Consider the following 24,473-nt stretch of genomic DNA (forward strand, 5'->3'; position numbering starts at 1 on the left):
GTTCATTTCAAATTAATGCAACGCAAACACGCATACATGAGCAGCCCCTCGATTTTGCTTTTGTTAGGCAGTGAATTGAAGTAGATATACTATATGAATGTACTACGTAAATATCGCTGTAAAGTGTGTACAATACGTGTGCTTGGCCTGAAACTTTAGGTAACTTACCGTCTCAGTTAGTTCGTATTGCACTTGGGCGACCATATCGACAGGCAATTTTCTTATAAATAACGGCAAGTTCAATTCATACGAGTTAGTTTGTTTTTGGCAGCAGTGGCAGTCTTAATTTCAATTAGGTTTTCATTTCTGCTTATATGTATGTATGTGCATTTTTTGTGGAGCTTGGTTTCGGTACAACGGCTTTGTATGGCGGCAAATCGAAAATTTAAAAAACGTTTACATTGCATGCAAAACGAATTTATGATCGTATAAGAAAGTAGTACCTAACTTAAGGAAGTGTAAAGTGAAAAAGTGTTGCAAAAATTTATAATAATAAATACTTAAATATATAAACACAAATACGTAGCAGATAGAGCATAGTGAGACGAAATATAATTTTTTTTCATTTCTCAAACTATAAAAATTAACTTTTTGTATACAAAGTAAGTTGATATATTACAGTCCATATAAATTGTACATACATATGTATGTACATACACTAACGATTTTCGACATATTTTAAAACATATTAATAAAACCGTAGTTTTGTTTTTACTATTTTTTTAAACAAATTTAGGAAACGGTGAAGCGAAAAAAAATCCCATTTAGCCCTTTAACTTTTTAAAATTAACAAATTTTTCATTTGCATTACCATGCATACGATCAATCTCGCAGTGATTTGCCGCTATATTTCTAACGAAAAGTGTTTGCTTTTTCTTGTCACAAGTTCAGTATAGATTCGGATTTATATTAAGCAGTAACTTTTTGTGATTAATTGAAGTGCAGTACAAAATACGGAAAAGTTCCGAAATTTCTTTAGACGTGAGAAAAATCGGGATTGATTTTAAATCAAAAGAAAAATCTCTTCGGAAAATTTCGGAAATCGTGAAATTATCGAAGGCTTCCGTTCAAAAAATAATTAAAAATTTTAAAAGGAATGGTTTTTACTCAAGCAAGTCGCGATCAGGACGCCCACCTAAGATAAACGGACGAATGCAGCGGCAAATCGTATGGAAAATAAAAGAAGACCCACGACAGACCTCTGTAAAAATAGCAAAAGATTGAAAATGATTACGGAATATCCGTTAATGCAAAACTATAAGCCGCAGTCTAAAACAAATTGACTTGTTCGGCAGAGTGACTAGAAAAAAAAACCATTACTTAGGAATGTAAAAAAGATCAAAAATTTTGCCTACGCAGAAAACCTACATTTGGGGAATGCGTAGTGTTCACTAATGAATGTAAATTCAATATTTCTGGAGGTGATGGACACCCAAAAGTTTGGCGTAAAACGAAAACAGCGCTTGATCCCAAAAATGTGGTTTCAACCGTAGGATCAGTGATGGTATGGGGCTGCATGGCAGCAAATGGCGTTGGTATATTACGGTTCATAGAAGGAATAATGGATAAGCACATATCTGTATATACACAGATTTTAAAGAACAGCTATCTTTCATGTGTACAAAAATTATAATTGAGAGGGAAGATCCATATTTTTGCAGGATAATGACCCTAAACATTCTTCGATGATGGTGCGAGATAGTTACTATATAATGTGAAACAAAATATAGAACATCCTCCGTAGTCACCAGATTTAAATGTTATAGAGCATTTGTAGGATCACCCTAAAAAAAAGGTAAAACATCAATATTCACACTTAAAACGGTTTTACTTGAGGAATGGGCTAAAATATCGGAAGAAACCACTAAAACATTGACTCTTTCAATGCCGAATCGACTGTCTGCTATGAAACAAGGCAAAGAAGGCCACACAACTTATTAAGATTATTATTATTTTTTTTTATATTTAAAACGTATGTGTGAATCCGCTTTTAAGTATAAAATCAAATAATTCGTGAATTGGAATTTGATTTACTTAAATATGAAAATATTATTTTAGTATTTGTTCTCTCGTAATAAAATAAATTGCTTCTTAAGCAAAAACATTGCTTTACTATTTATTACACACATATTGAAAAACGTGTAGCGTATGTCTATTTTTGTGAGCCTGTGTAGGTAAAATTAAAAACAGTAGATATGCAATGAAAATTCATTTTCCTTACATATGTTGCTTTTTTGTTTAGTAGCGGTAGGTTAATAGCTATCTGTCATGAAAAAACTTATAATAAGATTTTCAAGTTGTAAAATGTCATCAAATCTCATATCACATCATGGCAGGCCATTCATAGTTAGGACCGGTACCTCCAACACGGTACACTTAGTTTGGCTAGTTTTTCACCAACTCATTTTACCACCAAGATTGCGCTACTAGTTTAGCTGCGTTATTTTTAACTTTTCATAGTTTTCGAAGTAATAAAAGAAAAAATAGAGCATTGTTTAATAATGGAATCATCGACATCAAAGCAGAAGTAGGAATACACATTTTATCGAATATTTAACGACTAACGTTGAGGATTTAGGGAATTTAAAGAGGAAGTACTTATATAACAATCTGAATAAATTTGTTTTATATTATTCTCATGCAACATACTGCTTCCTTTCATTTCAACTAAATTTGGTACGTGACAATCTTCACATTCAAATATAACACTGCGAGGATGGTGTACTAATTTAGGGTATACCACCTTATGACCAAAAATTTTCCGAATCCAACAAAACTGTTCAAGCCAAGGCATCGAATATTTGAACCCTAATAACAGGTTATTCAATAAGAGCTCTACAAAAGTTTTTTGGATGTCAATGAAAATCTTTATTCCTGTGAAAGTAGATACGATGCCATTATGTATGAAGCTCGATTTTTTTTCATGGCCATCATGAGCCCGCTTGCAGAAGTGCAGACGCTGAACCAAATTTTCGAGGTGCAATAACGCCGCCGACGCATAAACCTCACCAAACCTTAATTTTTTTCGGGATGAAATGGTGACTTTTGCAGTACGTGTGATTTGCTGCCTGACCAATAACGCATATTTCGTTTATTGTTGAAGTCATTCAGCCAGATTTGAGCTGAAGATGATTTTTCAATGTAAAATTTGATCTTGTAAGGATGTATGTCAAGATCTTTTCGCAAAATTCGCCATAACGACGTCACAGAGATGCCCAACAACGTCTGAGAAACTGATTTGTACTGTGCCTGTGGATTCAAATTTTTCCGCTAGATTCTCAATTGTTGATCTGACAGGATGATTATGACGGCCATGAATTGGACGCATCGCTCTTAAAGTTGAGGCCGCTGACTCCGAATTTCTGTAGTAAGTTTTAATAATTTCGACTCGTTATCGGATCGTATATCTTTCCATGATGAAAAGGCAAACCTTACTGAAGAGAAATGTCAAAAGAGCGGGAAAAATATGGTGTCGTTTGCCGTCTCTATCGGTCAACTTTTGTAGCTCCCTATTGAAAAGTCTATATCGATAGATGATTTTTTGCCGCAAATATCAAATATCGGACAATGGTATGTCCACGTGGCAAAAATGGTTCAAAACTTCACTAAGCTGCCTTATACCTAACACAACAATTTCGAAATTCCAGGTGACGTTATACCGCATATACCGGCTATGCCTAAAATGTTTAAAATTGGGCGAAAACTTGACGTAGCCCCCATATAACAAACAAATAACATTCGGGTGACTTCATTCTTCATGTATGTGAGGTACCTTAATGAATTTCACGGAACAATTTATTGGTATGTTAGTAGTATGTAGTATTGGCAAGATTAGATAAAATCGGGTCATTACTACCTCCAACTCCTGTTGGATTCTGTTTAAATGTTTCTATTTTTCTTATATGTACATTAAGGTGGAGCGATAATGTATGGAGAAAATTTTTTTTCTGTTTTTTAACGGCATAGCTATGAAAAGTTGCCTTTTAATATATAAAACAAACATGTAAAATATCAAACAGCTGGCTTAATGTTTTGAGGTGCCCAAACATTTTAGTAAAACAAAAAAAATTACATTCTAAGCATTTATTACGAAAAATATTCTCTTACATTACCTCAAATACTATTTAAACATCAAACTGTTTTTTTGTATTGAAAAGAGGCATTCGTTGACGTGATAGCATATTTAAAGTTACAGGTGGCTCAAGTATATCACAGTCTTGCCACATAATAATCTCAGTGTAATCTGTGGCAACGAAGTTGAATGTAGGTACTTTAAACGTTCGAGGTCTTCGAGTATTCTCTGATCTTGCTTTTACAATTCTTCGTATTGCAAGATCTCTTATAATCTCTCTGACATCATCAAGCTTAGCAATGAGAATATTTTCTGGGTGGCCAAATTATCCATTTTGTTGGATAACTTTATCAACGATAGCTTTCATATCGGAACTCAAATAACGACTTAGGTTAATGGTTTGCCATATGTTTATGGCTCCGTTAACGCATGAAGAATTACATTTTAAAGTAAACCGCACTGGTCCCTAAACTTTCATAGCGTAGGTGACTAATACAACCAGCTTTTCTTCTGGTATACAACCTTAGAATTCGATTAGCTGTTGTTAGTCATCTAGAAGGGCTCCAGCTTCCATATTAGCTAAATCAAAAGAAAATATTCCAGTATTGATAGTGGTTATTATGCCGTATAAATACTTTTGGTCGGTACTAAGCTTCCCTAGTTATTTCCGTCTAAATGTAATAAAAGATGACGTAGTGGTAACTCATTTGAATGCAATTGACAGATAAACCACTTTGAAACCTGCATTCACAATAGTTGCACCGCACCCAACATCAGCTAATTCATTCACATTTACCGACATAGATTTCAAATATAATAATATAGTGTCTTTAATATTTTTAGCAGTCTTCGACTCATAGTTGACATGACCAAAATAGTTGCTTTCTGATTCCGATAATATCACATAATGATCTGTCGGAGACTCCAGTACAATCAAAAGCAAGGGCTAATGACGGTAAATTAATTTTTTTTTAGAGTTGTTGATAATTTTCTCTTGCCTTGTTGTGGGTCTTTTTGGTTAGGACTAGATTGTGCGAAAAAACTATCACATGAGCTGCTGCTTTCAATTGAAAAATTATCAGCCAAAGAACGAGAACCACACGGTTTGGCAAAATAGTATGCCTATGTATTACGCAAAAAACTTTTTTCTTTTCTATCTTGTTTTTTCTTATTCTTCGCAATTGAAACTGAATCAACATCGCCTATCATCATTTTTCTGGTTGATGTTTGCTCGAGTAAGAAACTTACTTCCTCCTTGTCAACACGGCACCCTTTTAAACAGCAACAATTCCTTTGCACTTGCAGCTGCAGGTATCAAATAATCTATGGGACTCTGAAATAAATGTTCTAATCTTTTCTTGGTAACTAACATAAAGTTTGACGACCTTGGTATGGTTTCATTAAGCTCCTGTAATTGCCGTGGTAAGAACGAATCAATTGTAAAATTCTTGTTGTATGTGAAAACAACGTGTACCAACTTATCTTAATTCAGTTTTATTTGCTATTTCTTTGCTTATTGTAAAACTTTATTTACAGCTTCTTTGAGATTAGTAGTGTACTCGTCTTCACTACTACCAACAGCAAGAACGCGGGATCATATCCAAACGTGGCTGTTGTACATACTTGTATAATTGCAGTCTACTGGCAGGTCGTGTTTGAATAGAATATAAAGACAAGGGCCCTACATACTACCTTGTGGAACTCTTGCTTTTATTTCCCTAAGAATAGAATATTTGATCCTTCCTTGTTTAGCACGGAAGTAGCGACCTGATAAATACGATTTTATAATTCCATAATGCTGTTTTGGTAAAATCAGTTTCAAAAGCAGTCCGACAAACATATCCAAAAACACGATAGAACATAATTTTTTCCTTAAAGGCTTTCCTAATGTGTGGATTTGCTCAATCGTACAAACTGGTGCCCTGGAATTATGGTTTTTCGTTCTTTATTTTATTGAGATGTTTTATGAGAATTTTCACAAAAAGCTTCGATATTACCGGAAGAAGTTATATGGGCCTGTAAAAAGATACATCATTTCCTGGTTTTCCTGGCTTTGGAATCATGATCATGATAAGATGAGAAGCCGCATTAATAATGTTGGTATTTTTTACTATGTTTATTGGAGGAGCAGTAAGGTAGGGCAGCAGTAATCAGGTCGTCCGGGGGATTTTTTGTTTATCAGATTCTTGATTTCCTCACTTAGCTCACTGCTTGTGCAACTTGATATTTTTTCGCTTTCTAGACTGAAGAAGTAGGATAATCTACGTGTTTTTCATACTCCAAATACTTCTGTTTTTTTTTGAGTCGTCTCCGACACAGTTATCAGCACTTATTTTATTGGGACATACTTGAGTTTCTGGTGTTTGTAGTCTTTTACAGCTTTTTTATAGAGAGTAGTCGGAATTTCTTCCATTGTTTAGGGACTGCAAAACTTTCATTTTTAAACCTCTTAATTTTCAGATTAAGATCTTTAAAAACTTTATTGGAAATAGATTTACCAGCTGGGCAACGGGTTTGTTGCCACTTACGTCGTAGTTTTTTCTTTAATTTATTTATTTCAGTTATATCATTGGGATATTGAGAGTTTACAACAATTTTCCTTAATTCCGGTGTACTTTCCCAAACTGCGTATTGCATACTTGTTGAAAAGTGTAAAATTTTAGATTCCAACTGGTCTGTATTTAATGTAGAGGCATATTTACTTTCGTAACATTCCATGATCTTTCTAAAGTATTTCCAATCTGTACATTTATTATACTATACCTCTGTTTTGTCTTTAAAGAGGACGGTTTCAACATAAGTACAATACATTAGAAAATGATTCGAGTTAAGGTTATAACCCTAATTGGTTGACTTATAGTCCCGGGAGATTTTGCCGACAATGGAAAAATCTGTTAGATCTGGAATCTTCCAGTTGACTGCACCAGCCTTGAACCCCTATGCGTGTTCTTTGCGTTAAAAGTTCCACCCATTGTGAATTTATACCTTTGTCTGTTTATTAAGTGTTGACGGTCTTCAAATTGGATTTGATGCCTACACCCAGAGGTAAGTGAGAGAGGACTTTTAACTCCGTAAATTGTCACTGTTCTATCTTGAAACTTATCAGTTAAAAATTTTTCTACCTCAAACTTTGTATTCGTATTTTTAACAAATATTGCACTTTTTAATTTTAAAATTGGTTTGCGACGTAAAATGTGGCTAAGTTCGGATGCCTTACGATGTAAAACGTCAACCAGAGGATCGGAATCTAAGCAATTTTATATATATGTACATACACCATATTTAACTTATACACTGACCTACATATATTCGGCATAAGATTTGTTAGAAAACCCAAAATCATTACACATAGTTATTATACAAAATCAGCCAGATGTTTGAAAATCCTGGTAATGGTTATATGGGTGCTAGGTCAAGTTTTCGCCCAATTGTTCATTTTAAGCACAATAATTTACTATTATGAGTCATATACGTTCTGAAATTTTCATTGAAATAACTCAAATATTGGCCGATATATCCAGCATAAAGTCACCAGGCAGTTGGAAAATCTTTATTAGGTACATATATGCGGGCTCAGGGAAGTATTGACCCGATTCTACTTATTTTTGATACACAGAATTACTACTGCAGGAAAAGATTCTGTCTGAATTTCTATTGCATATCTCACACATTGACCGCTATTTTCAATCACAAGTCAACTATAGGTACTGGGCTTGAACAGTTTTTGTTGCATTTGAACACTTTTTTGTCACAAGATGGCATACACTAAAGGCATTATTCGTGTAAAGTTTAATACCATTATATTAATTCCTTCTTGATTTGTGTACGGGAAAGTAAAATAATCAATTTGAATTTAAAAATGTGCTATATGGAGTATAGGTGTGGTTATTGGCCGATTTAAATCATTTTCACAGAATAACATGGGAATATGAAAAGAATGCAACATTCCAAATTTTGTCGAATCGGTTTGGTCGGGTTCCGAGATATGGAATTCCACCAAAAAGTGAGCGGTGCGACGCCCATCGTCCAAGTTTTACCCCGTCCTTTATAAAGCCTTGTCATACTATCCCGGCGCATTTAATTATTGATTTATCGCGCTTTTAGTAGTTTTGACACTATCGGTAGTTATTCTTGTAATATTCGTGCTGGGTTAATTTTGGTTGTTGTAGCTTTAATGGTTTAGGAGATATGCACATTAAACATATTAAGAGGCGGAGTCACGCACTTTTAGTAGTTTTGACACTTTCGGTAGTTACTCTTGTAATATTCGTGCTGAGTGAATTTGGTTGTTGTAGCTTTAGTGGTTTAGGAGATATACACATTAAACATATTAGGAGTCGGAGTCACGCCCACTTTTTCAACATTTTGTATCCACAGGTGCTCCTTGCTACTGCGATCTCCTGTTCCAAATTACAGTTTTATACCTTGATTTAGTCCGTAATTATGGCATTTAATAGGGTTTCGGTTAATGGCGATTTGTGGGCGTGGCAGTGGTTCGATAACGCCCATCTACGAACTCGAAGTGTTTCATCAAGATATCTCAATTTTTACTCAAGTTACAGTTTGCATGGACGGACGGACAGACAGACAGACAGTCAACGGGATTTTAACTTTTCTCGTCATCCTGAACATTTATACATATGTATATTTCGATTAGTTTTAGATGATATGTACAGTATAACCGTTAGGTGAACAAAACTGCAATACTCTGTAGCAACAGGTTGTAAGAGTATAAAAAGCTTGCATAAGCGATTTTGGAATGAAGTGTTGAATACGTCTTGTTTGTTGAGTTTCTGTAAGATCTGTGATAAAATACTATTATTGGATATATTATCATTATTATACATATATTTGCTTTTAAAACATGAGCAAAAGTAGATTTTTTTGATGTTTTAGCTGTAATTTTAGGAACATCTTCTTGATGAGGTTGTTTGTTTTTTGTTCTAGTCTACAGGATCGTCTACCTTTGAAGCTAGACCATCACCTTTTTTGGCCAATTGTGTTAGCTCGTATTTTTCGTAATTCTTTGGCAAGCAAAAGACCGTAGTTAGCTGGATGTGCTACGCCACAGTTAAAGAATTTAGGCAGTAGTTTCTCTGGTTTCAAACATTCAGATGTCGTATGTTTACCGGCGCACTTAACGCATCTGGTTTTTTACCACAATAGTTTTGTGTGTGGTGAAATATCTGGCAATGTTTGCATTGTGATATCATCTTAGGCAATTTTACCGGTTCAATAGAAACAATTCAATTTGATAAAGTATTGGTTTCGTAAATCTTTTTATGTTCTCCACGGGATCGAATATTACCAATAACATGTCGAGGGGAGTTTTAGCTTTCCATTGAAGTCGATTGACAGCACTCAGTGGATTTAATCCTTGCTCTTTTAAGTCAATAATAATCGATTTCGGATCATAAAATTTTTACAAATTTTTTACAATAACTCTAATTGGCCCAAGTCTGTAAGCTATGGAGAAAGTGTTCATTTTGTATATTCCATTATTTAAAAGTTTAATAGTAAAATTGTTTTTTTTTCTTCCGATTTTCCAATAGCATATATAGTACATACATACATATGTAGTTGCTGATGATTACTGCCGTTGGCATCTTCAGACACCAAAATTGGTGAAGGAAAAATAAATATTATGTCTATGTATAATTGTATACTTATATATGTACATACATACATATATTTTTTCATCTCTTGACTTATGTAGCACGATACTCTACACGAACATTAGTGTTTAGGTACGGGGTGACCAAAAAACTTAATTCCAGAGCTACACAACAACTACATCTATATGTAAAATGTTATAGCAACATCATTTTTGGGATAACAAAAATACATCAACTTAAAAATGTATTTTTACTGAACGAAATGCGTTTGCTACAGCTAAGTCAATGCGAGCCAATGTCAGCGATAGATTTTTGTGCCGTTAATTTCGAGCGTTCCATCGCGAGTCGGTTTCAATGCAAGTCAACTTGTTAACTGCAACTTTTGTGTATATGTATACATATGTACATACATACATAAATAAGAATAAGACTGATTTACTGAGGAAAGGATTAGCATACTAGAAAAAAATATACATATATTTGTTTAATATACTTTTTATGGCCGTAATATTTTTAAATTAACTTTTGCGGATACGCATAAATTAGAATAGGACTGACTTACTGATATACTTTTTTATGGCAGTTATTTAAATGAACATTCCTAATATCCAGATATTCATTTTTTTACAATAACATTTTTACTTCACTTTTTTGTATATACACTCGTACTACTTACCACTATACTTTGGTATATCAATTTTCTTTTTTTTTGTGTTTTTAGTAAGCATAAGTAAACTAAATTATATTCTCTAATTATAATTATAGTTTTGAATTTTTTACGTTTATTGAGTAAAACACAAATTATTTTTTCTGTGCTTATACAAAAACGGCCGATTTTATTGCTTTTAAAGTGATACACCGACTAAACATCGTGTTTCAATTAAAAAATAAATAAAATGAAATATTAATTTCAATTATAGTGTAAATGAAATTAAATTAAAAATATATAATTTTTTCATCGCATGTCAGTCTCTTACATTTCGAGCTCATTTTGTAAAGCTATCTTTCAATTGATTTGAATGTGTTTTGTTCTTATCTTTTAATATTTTTTATTAATAACATGTCATTAACTTATGCACAATACTTGAAAATTTTGAGTGAGTTTTACGGTTTCCGTGGCCTCGAGTGTATACGGTTATATACTAGAAAAAGAAAATTTTATGATTGTGTCTAATTATGAAATTAGTAGGTAGCAATCAAGAAGAACAAGAATGCAAGTCACTCTCACAAAGAGTAATGTAACGAAAAAGTAAAGAAACGGAAATCTATCTGAAACTAGTTAAAATTAGGAATTAAGTATATAGTACATATATCACGTGCTTTAACAGCTTTTTCTTCATATTGCAATGTTATTTTCTGCTAACAGAACTTGAACTTGAGAGTTAAATTAAAAAATCCAATATATTGGATTAAACATTAAATCTTTTGGAATTAAAATTACATTTTCAATCCTAAAAAGGGAATTAAAATTTGGATTAAAAAAAATTAGATTAAATATCGGTTAATTTTTAATCCAAGATGTTGGGACTAAATTTTAGAATGTAATTATTTATCCAACAATAATAAAAATTTCGCAAATGTGCTGGTGACAAAAAGTGGATTTACGATTATGTCTTATATAGCAAATGACGCTTTAATAGTGAGCCGAAACCGAAGAAACTAAAATTCGCTAAAGGCATTTAAAACAAATCTATCCGAGATTTATACTAAGTGTATGGATAATTAGATTAAACATCGGCATTGGCTCAGGAGTCTTTTTTTGGAAGGGCGTATTGAAAATATCTATAAATGTACATATACGAGTATAAAAGAAAGTTGTTGTTAGTTACACCACTTATAACTCAAGAACGGCTGAACCGATTTGGCTGAAAATTTGTGGAGAGGTAGCTTAGAACCAGGGAAGGACATAGCATACCTTTTATCTTTTTATGTCAAAATTTAATACAACTCATAAATACAAAAATTATATTTCAAATCATAAGCATTTGTTCAAAATTCATGTTTGTAGGAATCATTTGAATATACATATGCGTACAATTTTAAACAGATTCTTCTAAAAAATAATACAATTGCTAAGTATTTGGAATAGAAGAAATGAACTGCAACTAAATACGCAGTGAAATAGATTATAACTGGCTCAGTGTTCAGTCGTAGTATGTATTATGCCACGTGCATCCCAAAAGGCTGATGTCATAACCTTTTTCGTTTTTCCACGCTTTAAAAGCGGTTCATCATTAGAGAGCACTTAAACTCTTCTCAGAATCAGTTATTCGTTTTTTTTGGATTATGAACTTGCGAGGCACCTACTTTGCTCATCTCACCTGTTTCCAGCTTACCAAATATCTTTTCAACGGTGGATTTCGCTAAGCCAAAATTCAACAGTATTTTCCCCCAAAAAGCTGTGTTTTATTAACACACGAAATGCTTTATGATCTATTTCTTTGTAAAATAATACAAGTTGCTTCACAAAAATGCTATATCTCATTAACTAATAGTTATAATCCAACTAATAGGAATCATATATGTAGATGGTAGTAGTAGTATTATCTATGTATCAGCCACAGTAAAGCGTGGATGGATCTTTTTTTTGACAGTCTGTGTTAAATTTTAACTGATGATTGATACACGCGTCATACTAACTAGAACTGATTTCTGTCATTTCTAAAAGCAAATTGTTTTACATTTTCTATAAAAATAAGGATGAGATTTATAAATACTATTGACTTGGTGTAGATGAAACTTGACTTCCGATAACTTCAAAATTTCCAAACACTCGTTGCTTAATTTTCTGAATAAAATGACAAAAACCAAGCCTGCGTTAAAGTTACACGAATAAATTTGTCACATAATAAGGGTGTGTGAAAAAATAGGGGTTTTAAATGTCATATATATGTATGTATGTATATGTACATATATAGATAAGTCTGACCGAACGCCGAAAGACAATTTTAACACTTTATAAAATCTAATTAAAGTAAATTTGTGTGTGTGTGTGTGTATGTACATATGTATATGTTTGGGCCACTAAGAAATTAAATTTCCGCTGCATTTAAAATGTACAATATTGTGTTGTAGTAACTACGTGATGGTTACAATTTATTGGTTTCAATTGTAATGTAGTAACCAACTCTTTTTGCTTTCTTGAAGTCAAGGTCTACCTTCGACATTGCGTTCACATGTTAATTAGTTTTTTCTTTTGCTCTTTACAATCATAGTACATACTTATAATATGCACCAATTGCGTTTAACATTATTTTAATATGCTATCAAATACCATGTGACCATTCGAACAATGGCGTTAAATAAATGTCTTAATTCTTCTTTACTGGCGTAGGAATGTCTTAATTATAAATAATAAATGTGAGCTCCAGTAAATTCGCCTAGTTGCCCAACTGCATAGCATTTAAAAGCATCACCACCAAAATTAGACAGATCCAATTCTTTTACTCTCGCCACAGAGTAAAATAGTTTTGTTCACCTAACAGTATATCTACATATGTATATCAGATTGTATGCACATCTCTCAATCCGGTCGTAATAACTGAGTAATCTTGATGCAACTCTGCAAATGAGTTTCTTTGCACTTTAAAAGACTTCAAAGGGCTACAACTAAGCAACAAATTAAGATACAGAAATATAATATAAATAGGTCACTTTATTTACAATGTATAATACTCGATACCTGATATTTAAGCTTTCATATACCATATTTTCGTTATTTTAGCAGACTGACAAGGTCAGACATTTTTAACCTTTAGTTAATTAGTTGACAGTTGGTTTGCTTGGTTTGAATTAATTTTTAAGTGCTCTGGGTTGATTACTGTGAAAATGACAAAATTCATGAATATATAAACACTATCGTAAGTAATATAAAATTTACAATGCTTTTCGAAAAAAACCTCGTATATTAAATTTTCATATGTATATCCATATATCCCATTTGAGTTAATTAGTTTGATTTTATTATACTATACATACTTTCGATCGGAATGAAATTAAATGATTCTACGACTTATAATTTACATAAGTCTATATGATTTACATTATTTGTTAAAATAAAGTTTTGCCAACACCTGAAGTTATTTTCCCCGACTTTGATCTTTGCAAAGCGGGAAAGTATAAACTGTTCCATTATACCCTGTTTTACTTGTCGCATTGTTCCTTTTAATGAATTTAAATTGGAAAATAGTTTAAAAGCAATTAACGTCTCTTCTTGCTTGCTGTACTCCTAAAATGTATATGAAAAAGCGTGCATCTTATTAAGGTGGTAACCGCTATTAAGCTTTTTTACACATTTTAGACTACAGTCAATTGTGTGACAAATTCCTCTCAAAAATTAAAATACAAACTTTTTCTTTTATTTCATAACTTGAAACTAAGAGGTTACTAAAAAGTTTCTTATAGCAGAAAGTGGAACTTCTCCATCAAATAAAGAAGCGCTACAGAATTGAACACGTGTTAGAAGACATTCTAGCGCAGGGTTACATCGCAAACATTGTCAATTAGTTTGAGCAACTGCTATAGCTTGTACGATGCACTACTTTCCAGCGCTTGCCGAATGCGTTGTGCTGACGACCAAATAATGGCAGTGGTAATGTAAGCACATGTATGTACATATGTATTTTATAATTGTTAAGCAACCCACACTTAAAAAATAAAAGTACGAAGGTATGAAATACAAAAAACCACCAAGCGTTAAGAAAATTTCAAGTTGAAAATCATACGTACTTATATACTAAAAGTTTGCGTATGAATATACTACAATATAAACATGTGTATACGGAGAGGTTGGTAAAGTCGAGTTCTCTTCATGCTTTTCCTTGTACAAACTCACGCCATAATTAATGAAAAGTGTAGATACATACATATGTACATACATATATCAGCCGTGCATATACATATATTTGTACGTATCTACATATGGATATAGTCATTCCAATGACTGAATTGTTGACTACGGACTTTCACACCTTACATTTTTTCGTAGAGGTTGGCATTGACCATAACTTTTAACAGATAACACTTACATTTCTGACCAGCAATCTACACGCCTGTGGCATTTCGTAATCAATGAAACTATTTTACGTACGTATGTATGTATAAATGTATAACAAACTTTACATTCCCAAATAATTTAAGACCACCTTATTAGCCGTGAGATATGTGTGGATCTGGCTCGTTTTTTAAGTATTAAAACTTTGTTGTAACAACTTCTAAACTGAACTGTGTTAAGTTTGATTCAACTCAAAAGATAGAAAGTTTTTATCTCTATTACGCAAAATGTTAACATAATTAATAAACGAAAAAAATACATTTAAAATAATAAACATGTGTTCAAAATTTAAAATAAAATAACAACAAAGCTATCGGTATATATACATACATACATATATAAATGATCAGGATGGCGAGAAAATTTGAAATCCGGTTGCCTGTCTGTCTGTCTGTCCGTCCGTCCGTGCAAACTGTAACTTGAGTAAAAATTGAGATATCTTAATGAAACTTGGTATACAGGTTCCTTAGTACAAAAAAAGTTCGAGTTCGTAGATGAGCATAATCGAACCACTGCAACGCCCACAAATCGCCATTAACCGAAAACCTATTAAGTGCCATAACTAAGGACTAAATTAAGGTCTACAACTGTAATTTGGTGCAGGGGATCACAGTAGCCAGGGGCACCTGTGCTCCACCACGAATATTACAAGAACTCCGATATCGACAGATTCTTTTCATTTACCGCAGTATATCAGCCAATATGTGAGTTATTTCAATGAAAATGAGCTAGCGTGTTTTAATCATAACATAAAATAAAATAGATAAATATGTGCATAAAATAGATAAATTTGAGCGAAATCTTGACTTACCCCCCATATAGCTAATAGATTATTTTCGAACATCCGGTTGACTTTACTCTACTATATGATTAGTATTTTAGTACGTGACATGTTAATAGTATGCGATATTGGAAAAAATTGATAAAATCTGGTCGATACTACCCCATCTGCTTATGGCAGTGGTATGTATGCAGATGTAATGGTTTTCGTTTTACTAACAAATCTTATGTGCCTGTCAGTATAGTAGCTACTTATATATAGTATATGTATACATACAATTGCTTCAATTTCGAACCTCAGGTTGAGGTTTTACACCATAAAATATTTCCCTGGCTTTGACTCTTGTAAATTGAGAGAGTATAAACGCGTTTTGTACCCGAATTTCGCCCTTCCTTACTTGTTTTTTTTTTGTTGTTTTCAATTATGTTAAACTTTACGATTACTCAATTATGCAACGGTACATGTTTGGTAATCATGCATATCTTCCGAGAAATTAAGTGAATCGTTAAAAATTGGAATACTTCTGATAGGTGATTAATTCGAAAATATATTTGAACGTTGTTATCCGATAATGAACGTTTTCTCGCTTTTGTAGTTTATCACGAAAAAAACGGCAAAGCAACTGCCGCTTTAATTTGCAAAACATTGAAAAATTACAAAATTGCTTTGAAAGATTACCGTGAACAGGCTACAATAATGGTAGTAATATGAGCGGTGAATAAAAAGGGAGCACAAAATCCAAAGTAAAAATTTGTATACCGTTCCTTCGCCATGTGGAATCGACTCGGCTGAATGCTGTTCTCGAGCAATAACTTTTTTGGTGATGTTTAAAAATGTTTCAATATGTTAAAGAGCAGCACAGAACGTTGGATATTCTAAACCCAACCAAAACTAAAATACCCAATTCACTTCACTATCTTTCTAATACAAGGTTCTGCTAGAGTTTATGCCGTCAAGCTATTTGCGAAAAATCTTCACGGATTGGTAAACGCTTTGAAAGAAGTTAAAAAAAACAATCAACCTTCTAATAAATTGGCCAATTGAGCTATACATAGTTCAGCGAATTAAAAGACAGCGGCTACGCTGGCTAGGTCATGTTGTCCGAATGGACGAAAACACTCCAGCTCTGAAAGTATTCGACGCAGTACCCGCGGGAGAAAGCAGAGGAAGAGGAAGACCTCCACTCCGTTGGAAGGACCAAGTGGAGAAGGATCTGGCTTCGCTTGGAATATCCAATTGGCGCCACGTAGCGAAAAGAAGAAATGTTAGTTACTATTCACTAAACAGTCTCTAGCATTAGTTAGCAGGTCACAAAACTAAAAAGAACTCTTGTCTGCCATTTTAAATATACTGAATAGAGATCATCAAAGACATTAATCGATTGTCGTTTTTTTATATTTTGCAAGCTACTCAAACACGAAAAGGTTAAAAATAAATTAATTTTAGATAAATTTCGTAAAGATTAGGAAACAAATTCAACATATATTTTTATTTTTAATGATAATTATGTTTTTTCACTATGTTATAGAAAATTTAATATTTGTTATCGACGTATTTATTTTCATTTAAGTGTAAAAACATCTCTGAATAATGAAATGTAATAGATTTTGTGACTGGCACTTACAGAATAGCAATATCGTCTCAAGTCTCAAAAACTGTCTCTAACTTAAAATCTCAAATTTAGAGACTTGAGACCGTATCACAGTACACAATCGCACGACTAAGCAGTGCTTAAGTAACAGCTGATTTCTGTTTTAAATTTTCATTTATTTGTCAAACGAAGAATAATAAGAAATAAGAAATTATTTTTGTGGAGAAAATATGGAATTGGATTGGGATTTCCACCAGTTCCAATAGGTGCTCCGACTCGCTAGCGGTAAGTTCTTCCTTAACTCTTTGATCGAAATCGTTGAGAAATTTTCTTCCCCTTGAGCGACAAGAAAACATTTTTTTTTGTAGCAATCAAATTTATTTAATTTAATATAATAAAAAAATTAAAAGAAAAAAAACAAAACAAACAATTTTTGTGAAGACAGCAATAATAGCTTTAATTTATAAAACTCGTATGGTTCAAATTATAGACCACAGTCGCTGCTGCCAACTTTATGAAACTCTTGGAAACATGTTTTATCTTCGATAAACACAGTGGAATATTGCATGTTCCGCATATCCGTAGTTACGTCTCTTTCTGATAGGAACCCTTCAATTATTCCAAGCCGAAATTTTTTATGCTTTGTTCCATTAGATTATACAAAATATATGAATTGACCGTCTTATAAAGCTGCTTGAGTAAATAAATTGGACAATGGTATGAATGGTAGAATTTTCGGCATCGTCCTCAATTGATTCTAACTCGGAGAGAATTTCTGCACAATCCAAAATCAATTTTTCAAATTCGTCAAAAAATTCCCTTATTTCCTCATCACTTAGGTCTTTTAGTCACTTATCCATATTATCTGTTCACAAAATAAATATAATATTTTTCAGTTCAAAACTTACGGAGGTAAGGTCCTCATAATCGTAGCACTTCCACATAATTTTTAAAATTAATACATACTTATCCTAACAGTATTCTCCAAAGTAAAAAAATTAATTTTCCCCCATATATTATTAGAAAAATATTTTCTGGTAACGGGAAGAAACGGAGAAAATGCAGCTGAAAATTTGACACGATGCGCAGTGATCAGTCTTGTATGGAATCAGCGACCAAAAATACTTCCACTGCCTATATATGTAAAAGTGAGACTTTTACCAAAGCTTTTTAAAATCTCCCTCTCCCGTTTCCCACTCCGCCACCCCCCGATGGTAACAAATTTTAATTAACTATATTAAATTGAAAAAGTTGATAAACGAAAAAGGAAATTTTTTGAATATTATTTAATTAAATCAAAAATTGATTGTAATAAAATTGATTTACTTTTGCATGATAGTTTTTTTGACTGGTGATGAAAGGATCTAAGTTCAAAAGCAATCGGTTTAGCAAGACCTGATTTGTAGCGATCCTTTAGTTTTTTCGTGTATGATGGAGTCGATACATCTTAACGTTCTTATTGCTTGACTCAGCAGATTCTTATGAGATCTCTCTAATTGAAACTGGTGCATATTGAATAACATCGGGAGCGATGTTATGACTGATAAAGGAAGATATTACCAGGAATAGTTTGAAGTTAATTCCTTTGCAGGATCTAGCCCAAATCTAGTGCATTTAGGGTTTATTAAACTGATTCCTTTTGAAATTGAATTCGAACGGGACGGCAATAACGGGTGGACGAAGGTCTGCAGTTTTTCCAAATTTGTTTGTGCTCTTCATCTTTTTGCGATTTTATTATCAGTTATACAGGGACATATGTGTGTCGTGACAAATAAATTATTGTCTTCCAAATTATTATTTTCAAATTTCTGCTTATATTCGCTCTGACCAGAATTGCCATCAAAGCCACATATTCCTATTGATAATAGGTAATTAGAGGACTCATTCCGTTCATTAATTACAATTTTTTTACCTCAACTTTAACATCAGATTCTGAGACCTTTATTTGCTTAGGATAACTGTTTTTCCTTTAAAATTGTATCATAGCCGGGTAAAAAGTTAACATCAAGTTTTTTGTTAACGAAGCTTCTAATAAGTAGATACTGAGGCTTTATTAAATTTGCTTCGGTGATAAGTGATATTAATTCACACATTTTCTAAACACGTGAATGCGTGATAGTTTACACCGATATGATGTGCCTAAATAAAAGTACGTATAAAACAAACGTTTGATAAAAGTGAGAAAATGATAAAATGAAAACCAAAGCTCAAATATGTATATATGTATGTATGTATGTATGTATATGTATGATGAAAAAAAAAAAATATAAAAAACAATAAAAATTCACGAAGACTTAAATACAAAAAAATAACACACACAAAATCGCATGCCTGGTAGAATAACATGAATAACAAAGAAAGTTGCAAAAAGTTGCAGCTGAAATCAATAGCATAGACTTAGAAAACATTAACTGATAGAAACAAACTTGATGCATTTGAAGGCGAGACGGGGATACAACTTTTTGTATACCTTAAATCGATGTATAAAGAGAAACATACCACTCAAAAGGACACTAATAAAACAATTGTTTTAAAATTACAAAACAACATATTATTACATTAAAACCACTTTGTTATATAACATATACCTTTATTATCAATACTAATTTCGATTTATGGTTATTAAACACGATTTTATATTGTTTATTATTCATTTATTATGAGAGATAATTTTAAGCTATTTTCACTTCATAGCTCGCGTGTTTTTATTGTCTCTTCTCTCGCTTTTCGCAGCCCCTACGAATGGGATAGCGCAAAAAGGTATTTACCGTTAGTTTTATTAGTGTTTTAAGAAATAGCTTGTATCAACAAACAGTGGTAAATTTCAAACTTTTATTTTTTTATTTTTGGCCTATGAAATCGACCAGTGTGCGATGGCGCCATTAATCCGTTATAATATTTGATATTCACTTTAAACCTGAGAGTCATTTAGAATATATCAAAATGTTTGTGGTTTAAAAAATGTACCACCTATGAGTAAGTTACCAAAAATAAGAGGTACAAATTTTAGACCCCCGCTGCTGAAAGAATTAAAGCGTTTAATAAAACAAGAAATGGTTTTAGATTTAGCGCTTATTTTGCAATTTTCTTTACAAAGCAGTTAAAGATACTTATATACGTGTGCTTCAATTGAAAAAATAAATACACAAATAATAATAAACTGGCAAATTAATAATCACGATATTTTTTATTATCTGCCCTATCACGCAATCCATCGCAACGAAGCTACGAATACGAATGTACCTACGCTACAAATACGCATAATTTGCTGTCAGCCGGGTTGAAGAAAAATTTAAATTTTGACTAATAAAACTGAAATATTTTATATTCAAGTTGATTTTACGAACAAAATATGGATCCGCTAACGTTTTTATTTATGTTGCTAGAGGAAGAACGTGAGGGAAGCCGGCGTGAGCTAAAAATTCACCGAAAATCACTGAGGGACAAGGACAACCCTTTAATTGTGGACGAAACAATGTACAGTTCAAGAATCCACTAAAATTCATTGTTAAATTTTATTAAAATTAGTTTTCTAAAACAGGTTTATTAAAAACTATTGCTTAAATAAGGCGGTATTTACGTATGTAATCTAGAGAGAAATGCAAGTTCTTCAAGATCGTCATCTATATCTTTACTTCACCGATTGTCTTCGGTTTCACGTTTCTTAGCTGAAAGCTAAGACTTCGATATTCCAATGGCTCAGTCAACATTTTGTTGCATCTTAAAAGATCTATTGGGACTGCTTCAGTCCCATTTGTGCCCTCAGTGGATAAGCCTTTAATTAAGTAACGATGAAAAAAGAGAAGCGAAAAGGGATTTCTTTCAGTAATACGCGATTTTGTGTGTAGACGAGACACGTATTAAAATCGTTGCTTAATCAATGATGTGCAGATATGTGACAATAATATGAAAATACGTTATGTGAATGCTCAGTATCTTTCAGCAATCACCATTTCCCCATATGGAATGTCAGCAAAGCTCGTTATTTTTTATGAGAAAATGTACCTTGATGGTGAACGAAACACTTGGCTTTTGGGTATACATATATGTTACAAAAACTCCCAAAACGCCTTACAAATTTTAAAACATCAAAATCGTTTTATATTTGTACAGATGCTGAATTTTCCTTGAACCATATTTAATGACACCATCCCGTACCCCTCCCTCAGGAAGCTCACAAAATATTTATACTACTAATTAAGAATTTATTTAATTAATTATTTTTTGATTTAATTATTTTTGTAATTTTTTTCTCTACTTCTAACATTTGCTGTTTTATGGAATTCTTAGCAGCTATCATATTCTCCATAGCTATCCTGTGCTTTAAAATTTCTTCCACTTCCGCTTTTTTGAAATCGTATTGCTTTTCCAATGCCGTCGTCGCTTACCTGCTGAAAGATCGTTCAACCTATCGAGAACCTTTTTCTGAAATTATTTTAGAATTGAAAGTTGTTCTTTTATTAATTCGGCTGTACATGTATCCGGTGACCTAGGAGTACGTCTAGGCAGTGCTGGACTTCAAGTCACTGATGGCATTGATACGTCGTCTGTCTCATAGCCAACGTCGGCTGCCATCAGTAAGCTTATGCTCACTTTACTTTCAATTCCACTTGTACTCGTTTCTAATACCGTTAGTGTTAACACCGTTTCCTCTAACTCCTTGCCTATTCCTGTCGCCACCAGTAGCTGACTGGTCCTTTTTATTTTCCACCAATTTTCTTTTTATGTATGCCTTCCAGTCAAGCTATACCTAATAAAAAATAAGTCAAACAAGCTTTAAATTATCCTGCTACCACAATAAAAACCGCTTCTTCTTTAGGGTACTTGGTAAAACTATGCGTCTTTTCAGGTTTTTGCTATAACAGCTCAACCATTAGTGCATATTGCTGTTTGGTAGTAATTACTTTAGACCTGTGGAAATCGCATTAAAGGTTATTTTACTGGTAATAATTTAATTCGTTAAAAAATGATTGAAAATAATGAAGAAATCCACCAATGAAATTTATGAAGTTTACGGAGACGTTGTTGGAACAAATTTATTTATTAGTATAAATATAAAAAAAATAAGTTGAAATTTGATTAGAAATACGAAAAGACTTTTTCGACTACCCAATGTATAGTATTAACCCTCATTTTGACCGATACTTGGATTGTCATATAGAGTACCAATGGGCCTGGCTGGACCCAAAAGCAAACCTAACATCATTTTGGAGAATCTTTAATTTTTTTATTTCAAATAGCATTTTAAAAACTCAAATAAAGTATTCACGAAAAGCAAGTAAAAGATTGAAAATAGAATTAATTTACCTTTATGCACTTAAAGCATTTGTAATAACATTTTGAATGTTGTTGACATACAGTATCTGCGCACTCTTTGCAAAAGAACCTTGTTTTACGACGATGTTTGTCTTGAGCATGGCATAAGCTGCAGTTCCTTTTCTTTTCTAAAGTCTCACTTTTGGTGTCTGTTAGCGTATTTGGTTGTTTCTGTAAAATAAATTTTGTAACTTGTAAATGTGTTTGCCCTATATATATAACATTACTGAATACATACCTCAAATTTTCCCAAAATATCTTCAATTGCGGAACGGCAAACGGAATGCTTTATTACGAGTATATGTATATTGTTACGTCTCGACTCGATTTGCGGATGAGCTAACATTTCGGACAAATCATATAAAAACTTTCTACGAGCGTCTGATTTAGTGTAATTGTTATTTTCTTTGCATATAATAAAACTGCCTAATGCCATTACATCAACAATATTATAAAAAAGCAAGAGTCCATCTTTTTCTTTTGGTAGTGTAATGCGTTAGCATTTGGTCCATGGCATCAACACCAACTTTATTTTTGTTGTAATGCATTATTGCTGCTGGTTTTCGCTTGACGAGTTCAACTTCCTTATCGTAATGTACCGTGGACAGTAATATTACCGCTTTGTTTTTCTTAGGAACATATGAACAAATGGCTACGTTGTCTTGATGAAATCCAAACTCAGATGAAAGAACTGCCCTGTTCTTGTTTTTCTTCATTTCAGGTGGGATACATGCTTTATTGCTTCGAAGGGTTCCAACGAAGGACCGCCATAAGCTTATTAGCCGCTTACATAAATTTAAAGTGGAAAAAAAGTTGTCAGCTACTATTGTGCGCCCAGAATTTGAAAATTTTGAAACCAAACGTATAAGCTCATTTTCCCCTTGGTTCTTTGCTCTCCCTTCGTTGGGTTCTTTTCCGGTATAGATATTTCCACTCAAAGAATAATGAGTTTTTGCGTCACAAGCCCACCATATTTTTATACCGTACTTAGCCGTTTTTGAAGGTACATATCGCCCATTTGCTGCAAGACCGGCATAAATCAAAAAACGTGATTTTTGAGTTAATGCTGCAGAATTGTTCGTTATATCATACTTCATGTTGAGTGAAAAATTCATATGAATACCTCTTATATGCTCCGCTTGAGAAGAGGTGTAAGGTTGGAGTCACCGTGTAAGGTTGTAGTCAGTTGAAAACTTTAAACGCGTTTTCTGGAGAATCGATTTTTTTGACTTATGCCGGTCTTGCAGCAAATGAGCGATATGTACTGAGTAAATTTCGTTCTTCCTCGATACGGAAAAAGTTGTTCGTCAACAGTTATATCGCTATATGGACGAAAATTCTTCTGGAGATTTGCATTTAGAAAGTACCAATTATCTCGTATAGGTGCCGCTTTATCTGTTTCTAAGCGGAAAGGTCTCATATATAACGGGATATGGTCAAAAACCGACGGTAAGACATGGTTGCTCTGAAAATTGGCAATTGGTTTGTTTTCCATAAAACTGACGCAGCCTGACTATTCTTATTGCTGACTCCTGCTGCTATAAGAATGCCTAGAAAACCTCTGAGCTCCGTTTCTGTAAAGCTTTGCCATTCTTTCAATTTGTTGGGATTTTTAAAGTTCCATTCATTGGTTTTTTTCGTACCGTAATTGTTGGTTTCGCTTACAATGATGTATGACATGTTTGGTGTAAAAAACGCATCGATAACTTCAACAGGCGAACATGATGTGATTGTCGATCCACCGGATGAACGCAGTACATTATGGGAGCGAACACGACTACTTTGAGGTGCTGCCTTACTCCAAACAATCCCATCTTTGCCAATAAGGTTGTTACCTTCATCAGTATTGAAATCGTCGTCGCCATCTGTGCTACTATATTCTTCAACGACTTCAATTTCATGTTCAGCTTCAACATCTGAAGCTTCAAATTCCAACTCATTTTCTATTTCTGAGGCGCCGAAATCAAGATCTTTATCATCATTTTCACTGTTGTTTTCAATCTCTTCTGCCAAAGCATTTGCAACCAAGTCATAAAAATTTGGAT

At 33.1% G+C, this 24,473-nt stretch overlaps 1 protein-coding gene across 3 annotated transcripts in view; it reads left to right on the forward strand.

The window, feature by feature from the left end:
* The first annotated feature begins 234 nt into the window (after positions 1 to 234).
* Positions 235 to 24,473, forward strand: part of LOC105228205 (peroxidase) — a 105,282-nt gene continuing 81,043 nt past the window's right edge. For 2 of the 3 annotated variants that reach the window (XM_049449993.1, XM_049449995.1), the window contains exon 1: positions 235 to 602. The gene's annotated coding sequence lies outside the window, so the exon portion shown is untranslated. The remainder of the gene's footprint in view (positions 603 to 24,473) is intronic. The other variant, XM_049449996.1, reaches the window with a different exon arrangement.

Source organism: Bactrocera dorsalis, chromosome 2 (assembly GCF_023373825.1).
Source record: "Bactrocera dorsalis isolate Fly_Bdor chromosome 2, ASM2337382v1, whole genome shotgun sequence".
Classification (NCBI taxonomy): domain Eukaryota; kingdom Metazoa; phylum Arthropoda; class Insecta; order Diptera; family Tephritidae; genus Bactrocera; species Bactrocera dorsalis.